Source organism: Cariama cristata, unplaced genomic scaffold, assembly GCF_000690535.1.
Source record: "Cariama cristata isolate BGI_N322 unplaced genomic scaffold, ASM69053v1 scaffold19509, whole genome shotgun sequence".
NCBI classification, from domain to species: domain Eukaryota; kingdom Metazoa; phylum Chordata; class Aves; order Cariamiformes; family Cariamidae; genus Cariama; species Cariama cristata.
The window spans coordinates 43,203-54,140 of record NW_009634296.1 but is presented as its reverse complement, the minus strand read 5'-3'; positions in this window follow the sequence as shown (position 1 = coordinate 54,140).

Below are 10,938 nucleotides of genomic sequence, written 5' to 3'. Positions count from 1 at the left end.
AATAGTATCTAATATTACACTAGCTAATGAAAAATGTCCAAAGATATCAACTGTCATGCTTCAAGGGGATAAACTGATTGCCAGCTGAGGTAAAGAAAAAATACCTTCCCCATCCTCACCCACACAACTCTTCAATGTAAATGAGCATTTAAACCTTTTTTGAAACAGTCACAACTGGAAGCACTGGAAACAAAACACTTGACCAGACAACTCACCTGAAAAATTCTTACAGCGGTACAAAAAATAGACAGGGTAGCAATCCAGACCAAGGTAATAAAGGAATTTTGGCCTTCCTCTTGAAGTGTTGGCAGATAAGCCACATACAGCTGTTTGTTGCAGTTCATGCCAACACATTAATGTCTGTTAAAGTACTACAGTTACTTCACAGCATATTGTCTGCATATCCACCAAGGACCCATATTACAATTCTGCACACACTGTTTAATTCTACTTGTTCTAATCACTGGCCCTGCAAGGTGAAACTGCCTTCATTGAGTCTAGCAGTTCTTCCTAACTCAATTCTAATGCATTAAAGTCCACTGCTCAACAAGACAGTAATACACACTTTCAGAGGTACGTGTACAACTCGTGCTCAGCTAGTCTGTCTCTACATATGTCCCTTTTATTCCTTGTTCAGTCAACATTAAATACACCTCTGAGTAACTAGTTCTGTCTGTGCTTTATTTATCAGGCAGAAGAAGGATTTATCTGGCTGCCAGTGCTGTAGATTTAACCCATCATCTGAGAATTAGGCTTGTCTTTTTACTTCATATGTCATTTTTAATAAGAATAATCATGCAATCACAGTGGAGATGTAATTTATGAGATGGTGCCTTCTCCTGGAGCTGTGCAAATTCTGAGTCAGGAGTAGCTAACAGGTATATTAATTACCTGGCTCTCCCTAATTCTTGTATCTATTCCTCTCTGGTAATATCCTTGCCTTCCAGAGTTGACCTTATATTTATCTGTAAATCCTGGAACATCCACAAAAGGCTGCAGAAGAAATACAGAAGTAAAAATACTGGACAACCAAACTATCAGCCTTATTTTGACATTCTTTTCAATGTTGCCCTATCTGTATTATTGCAGAAATAAAGCAGATACCATGTAGTGCCTTGCAGTCTTCCCTCTTGAAGGTCAATATTCATTGGGTTAAGTATTTTAGTAGAGAAAGGGAGATTTAGAGATACAAGAATGAAATTCACAATTTAAGTACTGAAGTATGAAAAGGCTTTCTAAGGAAGCTCTGAAATGTATCCTCAGAGAGTTCTGATTCTAGATTCATCTAATATCTCTTGAGAAGTTTTTCCTTGTCAGTCATCAAGAGAATGGGTATGTCTGGGCTGTGTGTCTGGTGTGGTCCTACAGGAATGCAGCAGCCACAGTCATACAGAGATTAATGTTCAGCTTCTAATGTGGCTGAAGCTTGATCCATTTATTGATTTGAAAACTAGATCAGTGCTTTAAATTGGTATTGAAACCAAACGGGAAGCAGCAGAGAGCAGGCTTTAGATGCCCACTGTGGCCTGAAGCATGGAGAAAGCAGGCAGGCAATCACATGCTCTCCCCACTGAAATCTGTGCATCATCTTCAAATCCAGCTTTAGACAAAACAAATCACAGTAACACAACCTGGAGGTGGTGAATGAATTGGCATAATGTGGCCAGATGCTGTGTACGGGGAAAAAAGGCCAAACTTTCTTAGAAAGCTGGAAGAGAAGGACTACATTTTCAGAAACTAATGTAAACCTGAGCTTCCTCAAGTAAAGTATGCTGATGTGTCTCAAAGCTTCAGCTAGTCTAAACACCATAAGTAAACACTGTAAGAACAAGATTTTTATTTTTTAACAGCTTCGATGTTTATGATCAGATCTAACCTTTAAAGAAATCTGAGTTTATGCCTGCTTATTTATTTTATATTTTTAGACACACACTTACATATATGTATATAATGCTACAGTTTTACCAGAAAAGCTGTTTCCACTGGAAATTACTCACTTCATTTCTTCTTACAAGAAAGGATGACTGTAAATTCCAGGGTCAGAGACAGTTTGTTCAAAACCTAAATCAAATGATGGCTCCTATGTGTAAGTATAGAGGTGTGCAAGGAAACTGCTGATCTGTAAGAACAAGAATAGATCACCTGTATTTCTTTGTCTCTATATTTACATACTGGAAGACTCTGAACTGGAAATCAGTATTTTAGTTTATAAAAAGCACACAAGATTTAGAACTTCTTATTAATATGCATATTGCACACAAAGAAGTATTACCAGGTGTCCTGAGTGAGTGCTGTCTGCTGCCATAGACTAAAACCCATGCCTTTTCCTGTTAAAACCAACACAAACAAACAAATGGCAACAGATTAGCCAATTGAATTAAGTTTTTCCAAGCCAGCACACAGCTGATGGCTGACTTAACAAGATGAACTGGATTTAAAGCATCAGCATAAAAAGGGGAAGACGAGAGACAAGAGCTGGGCTCAGAGCATAGGGCCCAGGGACTACCGTAACCACTGATTCTACCCTATCATGAAATAGGTAACCAGTTACCCAGAAAAGGAGGTACTCTGTCCCTAAAAGGCAACTACTAAAGACTATTATATAGGATGACTTCCAACAGAAATCAACATTGGCTTATGGCTATATTTCCTATTGCAGACCACAGCACAGCAAAGAGATACATGTGGTAGCTTAAGAACTGAAGCCAGGATAAATAAGCCAGGCCAGAGCTTGTGCTGTCCCAGTTTGACTCCTTTGGTGGCTAAGGGGAGCAGGGCAAGTATCTCAGTTAAGGCTGTCAACTCTTTCCTTTGCCCAGTCAAATAAAAAGATTCATGGAAGTGAAATAGCCCCCTTACCAAGCCTGCTATCTCAAAGAGGAAAGAAGTATTTCCCCTGTTCCTGTGCTTGTCCAACTTTCTCATGTTATTCCAGTTTCAGGTTTCAACCCGCTTATATGTTAGTTAACAGGAAAGAAAGAGACTATACTGCATTGTTAGCCAAAAAGACATTGCAACCTCTGGAAACCATCAGAGGGTGATGTTCCAATTAGGTACAACTCACTGCTCCTAAATGAGGATCTCGGGCTCTCTGGACAGTCACTGGGAAGAGACACAGGTGCTTAGAGAAGGTTACACCTGGACTGGATGTCTGAAGAAGACAGTGGGAGTATGTCTCAGATTGGTATTACGCAGTCAGTAGCTTCCTGTCCCACATTTAATTTGGAGGTCTTCTGCAGTGACAAGAGAGGGATTTCAGGCAGGACACCAAAGCCCAGGATGCACACGCTTTTTCTTAGTGGCAGCAGTCAGCTCTAGCTGCTGGCATACTTATTGTCTGCTGCATCCATACCGGGCAGGCTGGAGCTCTCAGATCTCACTTTACTGAACTAATTCAGTACATGGCAAAACTTGGTAGCTGTGAGCCAAATTTTCAGTTCAGATCATCAATTACAGATCAGCCACTGTCCTATAGAGAAGGGATGGAAGAGATATTGAGAATGAGTCCTTTGACACAGTTCCAGTTTGTCTTCCCCATTTCCCCTCACACTGTAGGAGAGGTTACAAACAAGAGTTGCATATAGTTCGATGCACTGAGATACAACTTCAGATCCTCTGAAGTAAAAACAAACAAATCTGAGGGCTGCAATAGCTTTGAGGAAATCTACATTCAGTCAGGCACACCTAAATGTAAAAAAATGAGGAGGCTGTGGCTTCCTCACTGTCTAGGTTTCCTAAGGAAGGGTGGAACCATTTCCAGATAGCATAGACTTGGGTGGAGGGAAGGGGGAAGACACTAGCAGCAACATCTGACCTGAATCTTTGCTGTCCTAATCTTAAAATACAACAATGTAAAACCAGAGCAAGTGTGAAAGCTGAAGACTCCAACAGGGTTTCACATCAATCAGGCTTTTCAGGCTACAGGGTATCAAAAAACAGGAGTGAGACAGCAAATGTTAGATGTCAGGATGATTTCTGAGCTCTTGCATAGTCAGAAGACAAAACAGGTTTAAATCCACAGCCCTTAGATTTACAGTCCACCTCAGAGGCTCACGCCACCCCTGCCCCGTTCCCAGTCCCCAGGTGGCAGAGGAGGTTACAATACAAACAATAGCTATGGTTGGGGCAAGGCCACTGAAATAAATGCATCGCGCCAGCTCTCCTCCACCGACAAGGGGCTCCAACAAGGCTGTACACCAGCTGCAGGGGTTCCCTCCTCAGCAGGGCCTCTTGGCATGCAGCAGTGACCGCAAGGGTTTGAGGAACGCACGCATCAAGAGGCAGCCGCTCTCGGTTGCCCAGAGGAGGGGGGTTAACTTGCAGAGTAGCACAATGACAACGAACAAAAGGCAAATTTCGACCTAATATCAGAAAGATAAATTGCTGAGAGTTCTTGTGACTGGAGACTAATCCTGAGGGATTGCACGGCCCAGTGCCCCCCTGCTGCCTAGGCCATCGCACCTGCTCTGCGCCTTGAGATCAATCACTCCCTCGTGGTCAGGGAACCCGGCGAGACATAATAGTGGGTCTTATTCAAACTCCATGACTGGGAACATGCACTTAAAAAGCAGGCACACAATGGCCTAATTGCAACCCCTCCGAGCTGGTTGGCCCCTTGCAGTATGATAACCAGCTCTCGTCCTTCAGGGTGTGTGTTCAGACACTGCAAGGAAACCAGAGCTGAGCTGCAAAGGAGAACGTGAAGACAGAACAAAGGTGGAGGCAGTCTTGAAAGGAGGGTTGTGAAAAAGGCAAGCTAAATGTGAGGCATGTGTAGACGGACTTGCTAGCAATGAAGTATATTGGGCTTCTGTTTTACTATTATAGGTCAAGTGTTTTGTCTTTTTTTCCCCCCCAGTTGTTTCAAGCAGTTTTAAAGCTAGCTGTAGGTATGTTGAATCATCTATGCATCTAGGCCTAGCGTTTTGAATTCATTATTTTAAAGGCATCATGAAATACAATCATGAAGTACTAAAAATGGCAAATGAAAAGAGAGTTTATATGTCCCTACTGTGCTGGACCATTTATAAAAATACCGAAGTAATGATAACATTAAATATCAGTTTATAATAATAGCAGTTTACGACGGGGGCACATTATTCTAGATTTTATACATTTAAAATAAATATGAATTTAAACATAAGAGCATAGGGTTCCTTTGAGAGCACCAAAACAGAAACAGATCAGGCCACTTTTTACACTTAACTAGGGCGAAGTAAAAAATTAAACAATCAGTTTGAATGTCAGCAACTTCTTAGCTACAAAAATCCAAGTATGTATTTGGAACACCAAAGAATCCAAGCACATACACAGAGTTTCAGCTACATGTACACAGCATCACAGGGACTTCATTCGCCTTTTGAATTTTGAAACATCTATGCTGGTCAAAGTTACCAGCTTCTGTATTCAGAGGACAAGCAGAAGTATAAATTTCAACCTCCCTCCTCCATTGCCCATAACAAACCAGTATCTGGCAAAAGGGCATACTCACATTCTGCTTTTACAGATGGTCTCAGTTTTGAGCTGCTCATTCAGGAGGCAGTTCAGTCTCCATCCAAAGTCCTGACTGGCGGCAGCCAAATTCACTGCACTGATGTACCTGTGAACCTGTATAACAGATGCCAAGTGGAGTATATCAGAGTTATAGACTAAAAACTATTTGGATGTGCTAAGTTACTGATCATCTTGAACAAGTACCAACATTTATTGGAAGTTCATGGAATGCACCCTTTTCAAATACCACTGATTTTAAATGCATAGAAGTTTACAATTCCCTAATTAAACATCATTCACCTTGTACATGCTATTGTTTGCAACTCTGTTTCATGCTTATTACTCCAAGATCATAAAAGTTATTGTAGTCTTAAATATTGTGTAAATATTTAATGTCTGTAAATATTACACATTTTCAAGACATTTACTCCCTCTGTATCTCATACAAGAGTATTTAAATGCAAACAAGGATTTGGGGTACATCTCTCTCTACCCCCCCCCCCACCCTAATTGAAGGTTACATATCTAAGTTATCCAGTGCACCTACTGAGCTGTCTCAAATTCTTGCATATGGGCTTGAGTATCTTGCAGTTAAAATATATTAGTTCAAGTCCCATATTGCTTCTCAGCTGCAAATGATGAAAATGCCAGATTGAGTAACCCTTGAACGACAGTCTTCATTATGACAACTTATTTTGGTAAGGTATCTTTCCCCAGTGCTGTTATTTCACATATCCAAACTTCTCTGGAAAGTGATACCATCTAGAGGTATCAGAGGACAGTTTCTTGAATTCTCATTCAACAATAGCATGCTGTTCACCTGGGACATATTAAGCTAGGCAGCTTAAAAAGTCCTTATAGAATTGAGAAAGTAGCAGAGGTTACCTCCTGGCAAGCCACTGCAATCCTAGCATTTTTCAATTTTATGTTGTTTTGCTTAATACTTCCTCAATTACTTTTTTCAAGTTTCTTTGTGTGAAGATAATGCTACACAAAAGAAGATGAGAGTAAGTCATTATCTGTCATTTATGTTACAAAACTGCCCATCTTTGTGAAGATTATACTCTTTCAGTGCTATGCCAAATAAAACACCTTCAAATCATGTAACTACTTACCGCTGGAAGTATTCAAACTAGTGTCAGTGTAATGCAGTACTCTCTCTTTCTGCTCTATTTAGTAGCATTAACACTGCTGGGAAGTGTTAAAAAGCTGACATATTATAGTCCCCAAATGTAAATAAAGCTTCTCTAATAAGACAGGATCAAAGAGATTATGCTACACAACTATACAAGCTGTATTTCAAAACCTCAAGAAAAATGAGAATCGAGAAAAGGCGAGGAGGGCCTGCTACATGCGGTTTTATGAATACATGAAATACAGGGAAAATTGGTTGCCTTCAGTGTATACTGATGTCAAAATGAGCGACATTTGGCACTTAACAGATTCCGTACTATGTCAGGAAAGAAATCAAGCTGTTAGGGCATCTAAGAAAAGCCCCAAATTTCAGGGTCAGATGAGAAAGAGCCCTAACTAAGAACACAGAATAGAAGAAAGAGTGAATAAGGGTCATGAACAGCTTTGCTGCTATGACAGCCACGAGCTCAAGTTCTGTCAGATTGAAAAGGGCATAATGTTAGGAAAAAGGTTTGATGTCAGCCATGCCGTATCAGATCACTTGGAAAATATTTGCGACAATACTATCATATATTATAGAACAGATATTTAAAACATAATTTTTAAAAACAGATTAAAAAATATATATTGAAACAGACTATTTTTGTAAGAAAAAGTGAAGGAGAGTATCTAACCTTGTACTGCAGGATGGCACCAACAGAACTCTCCACTCAAAGCATTCGTAACCCATCTTTCTGTGCTGTCACTCCTTTCAGTACTGAGTTCACGTGCCTTCAGTTGTCTGTTTCTGTTCATTTTTACCTGGACTGTAAGGACATCCGTGAGTTCTGCTTTTGTGCATAAAGATCTCTCTTCAAAAATGGCTTTAGGATCAAACACTGAAGCGTATTAGGAATTTTTACGAGCCAAGAACTCAGCAGTTGTGATACCTCTCTTTCTTATTCCAACACAGCTCCATTAACTCCAATTAACTTACTTTTGATTTATACTATTAAAACGAGTGTTGAATTATTGTCCCAGCACACAACACACAGAAGGGGTTTTTTATTACAAAATGAAGAACTCCACCAGTGAGGGAAGGGGAGAAGAGGCAGCTGATGCAGTTATTGCCCTTCTGCTCCCCCCATGCTGCAGGTACCTGGCTGCTCCTCTGCCAGCTCCTGAACGCTGCCGTTACAGCAAGGTGATTTCAGGTGACCTGCTGCTAGGGTTGGGTGAGGGCAGACAACCAGAGGTGCGACCTCGTCAGTCACCCCAGGCCAAGCTGTCCTCGCGTGTCTTTCATTTGTCCTGAAAATGACTTCAAATATATATAAACTCAGTAATCTCAGTCCATCATCCATCTTAAAATTTCAACTATGACATTTCCTATTATTGAATAATATTTTTTAAATATTATTGTATGCAGAAGACATGGCTTAGGTCAAATTTTTAAAGGTCCAACATTACTCAGTTTATATATTAGTCATACTGTTTTCCGAGGATCAGGGCACTGTAATATAGCCAGCATTACTAAAGACTCAGTTATGAATAAGCTGCTCCTTTCCTAAGCCACGGAGAAATGTGCTAGAATTGCTATTAAGATAAATCTACAGACAATTTTGGTTAAGGCTTTACAAGGGTTTAAGAAAGTTTGTTTAGGCCTCAAAGCAAAGCCATCCATCTGCTCTAAAGACTCACTGCTGGAAGAGTTCAACTTCTAACACTACTATCATTGTGGCCAGCCTGCAGCAGGAGAGCAAGTGTTATCCCTGCTGCTTTTAAGGCGGCAAATCAGCACCAGTTTTAATTAATGGTTTGGAAACTAGACTCAACATACATGTTTTAACTAACTGAATTTAAATAAAAGCAACAACCAGCTGCTCCTCTGGAATATGTCTATCCATTTGCAGGTAAATGACATTTATCAAAACCTAAAAAATGGAATCCAAACCCAAGTTGGACATATTACCTTTAATACATTTCAGGAATCAACAGAAAATTACATGTCTCCAGGAACCACCTGAGTCTATGCAACTTTCTGAAGTGGAGACCTTAGGAAAAACACTCAGAATACACGCTGCCAAGTAAAGGGAAACAGCAGTCAAGAGTCCTTGGTGTGTAAGACTACTTAGTACTCAGAAGTTATAGCATGGTAGTACCTAAAAACTGCAGCATCTTTAAGCTGCGCACGATTTATTTTACAGGCTCCCCAGACCTCAGAGTCAAAGGATACGAACGTTAAGGTGAGAGTAGTTCTGTGATGGTGACAATCGATCTACATTCATGAGTCTGCGGAGACCCGTTACAAACTCAGAAAAGCTACTGCCTTTCTTCCAGCCTCTCTTCTTTATGCAGACTGAGCTTTTTTTGCAAAGGCAAGTGTTGTTTCACACTATGGGAATACGCAATACTTAGTAGGATGCTGTCCCAACTCACCATCATAAATCAAACACTAGATGTATAGGCACTTCAGATATTATTGGCAGATATAAAATTTAATATAGCTTGCCAGCATGTGGAAAAAATTTAACGTCTGATTCAATGAAGTCAGTGTGATTCTGGCCTGAATCACCCATCTGCTACCTATATTAAGTACTATAACATTCTCTATATAAATAAAATATATTCAATTTTGATCACGTTTGACGTTTCTTACAGTGCTAAAATTTTTGTAATTTGTCAACTTGTATTTTTAGAGCTCTCTTGGACTGACTGCCAGGGCTCCATCTGGCAAAATTAGAGATGTTCCTAATCCAAAGCATTTCAAAACAATTCTCCCACATTCGTTAAAAAAGATCAAATTAAAGTGATTGCAGGTGATTGTAAAAAGATAGATTTTAGTTTTCTTAAAAAAGACAAACAATTGAATAGTAACTTAAAAAAACCCTTTATGTTGCTATACCAGCTACCTACCCATCTACCAATACTTTGTATGAGGTAGCTGCATTCAGACTGATTGTATATTGAGCCTGGTGTAATATTTTAAAGGACTTATTGTAAATTATTGTATCATTTTTCATTAAACTAATCACTGTATTACCCACACTATAAATGTAGTTGTAATCTGAAAAACATAGACCCTAAGGACAATACAGACAACTAAGGTATCTAATACAGAATTTTTTTTTCCCTGGGTGAGGTGAATTTGAGAGAGTTGGTCTCAGATGCAAGTCCCACTCTCAGGAAGATTCTGGTTTGTATTTTTTATTCCTGAAGAAAGTGTACTAGCAACTTCAGAGCCACAAACAGATCACTGTCTTTCCACATAACATCTCTCTTTCCTCCCTCGGATAATCAAAGAGATGTCACTTTAAAGACTCGCTGCACGTACAAGTTACAGTGAAGTCTTTCCCAGACTTTGAAAAGGCAGAAAGCTCATCTGTCATGTCCCAAGCTACACGTGTCATCACTGCCAGAGAAATTACCAAATAACCTGCCCAGTTTGGTAAATATCCATAGATATTTACCATATCTATGGTTAATATCCATAGAAATAAAGCTCTGCATCTTCTAAAGTCAGGACCACGTCACTTCCCAGAGGAAGCGCTGGCCAGTGCCAGTGGCAGGGCCCTTACCCCAAGCACACAGCCTACAAGAGGAGCACCACACTTAGGCGGTGTGGCACGCACACATCCAGATTCACTATGTGATCTCAACGCAAGGGAGGACCTCAGTGACTGCAAATCAGTCAATGGAAATTAGAGTATTCTAGGCTCATCAGCTTCCCTTGGGACTTAGCAATCACTGGCAAGTCTTAGAGAGATGTCTCAGTAGGATGCAATGGTCCTTGTTAAGATTTCCTGGAGCAGAACAGGATCCCACCTCTCCTCGCTTGCTCCTAGTAGCCTGTAAAATCTTAATTATTAATTATTTTTTTTTCTCTCATGAGTTTTCTGGGGATAGACTAATACATAGCCTCATCAGCCTTCAACTGTCTGTCACTGGAACCGACTCCTATTCTCTTCTACTCTCCAGGAGTTGTAGTGGCTCAGATTTGAACTGACATAGATGCAGCACACACACACGGTGCTACATATGTAAGTACTGAACTTATCTATTTCAATGATTGCTCCTTGTTCAGCTAAGTGATTTGGAAAGAATAAAGCAGTTAGCAGGGAGGCAACGGCAAAGTCACAAAAGGCAAATACAACAGCGATACTGTTCGCTAGCCAAGTACATTAGCTCATTTTAATCTTTTCTAAGAGTACATTACATCACAACTCCTTATCTGCCCCATTTTTTTCACTGTATCAGCCTTTAAGAACATAAATCATAATGAAAATGCAACATTAATCTCTATTGCTTACCTCATCATTATAAAAGCAGCTA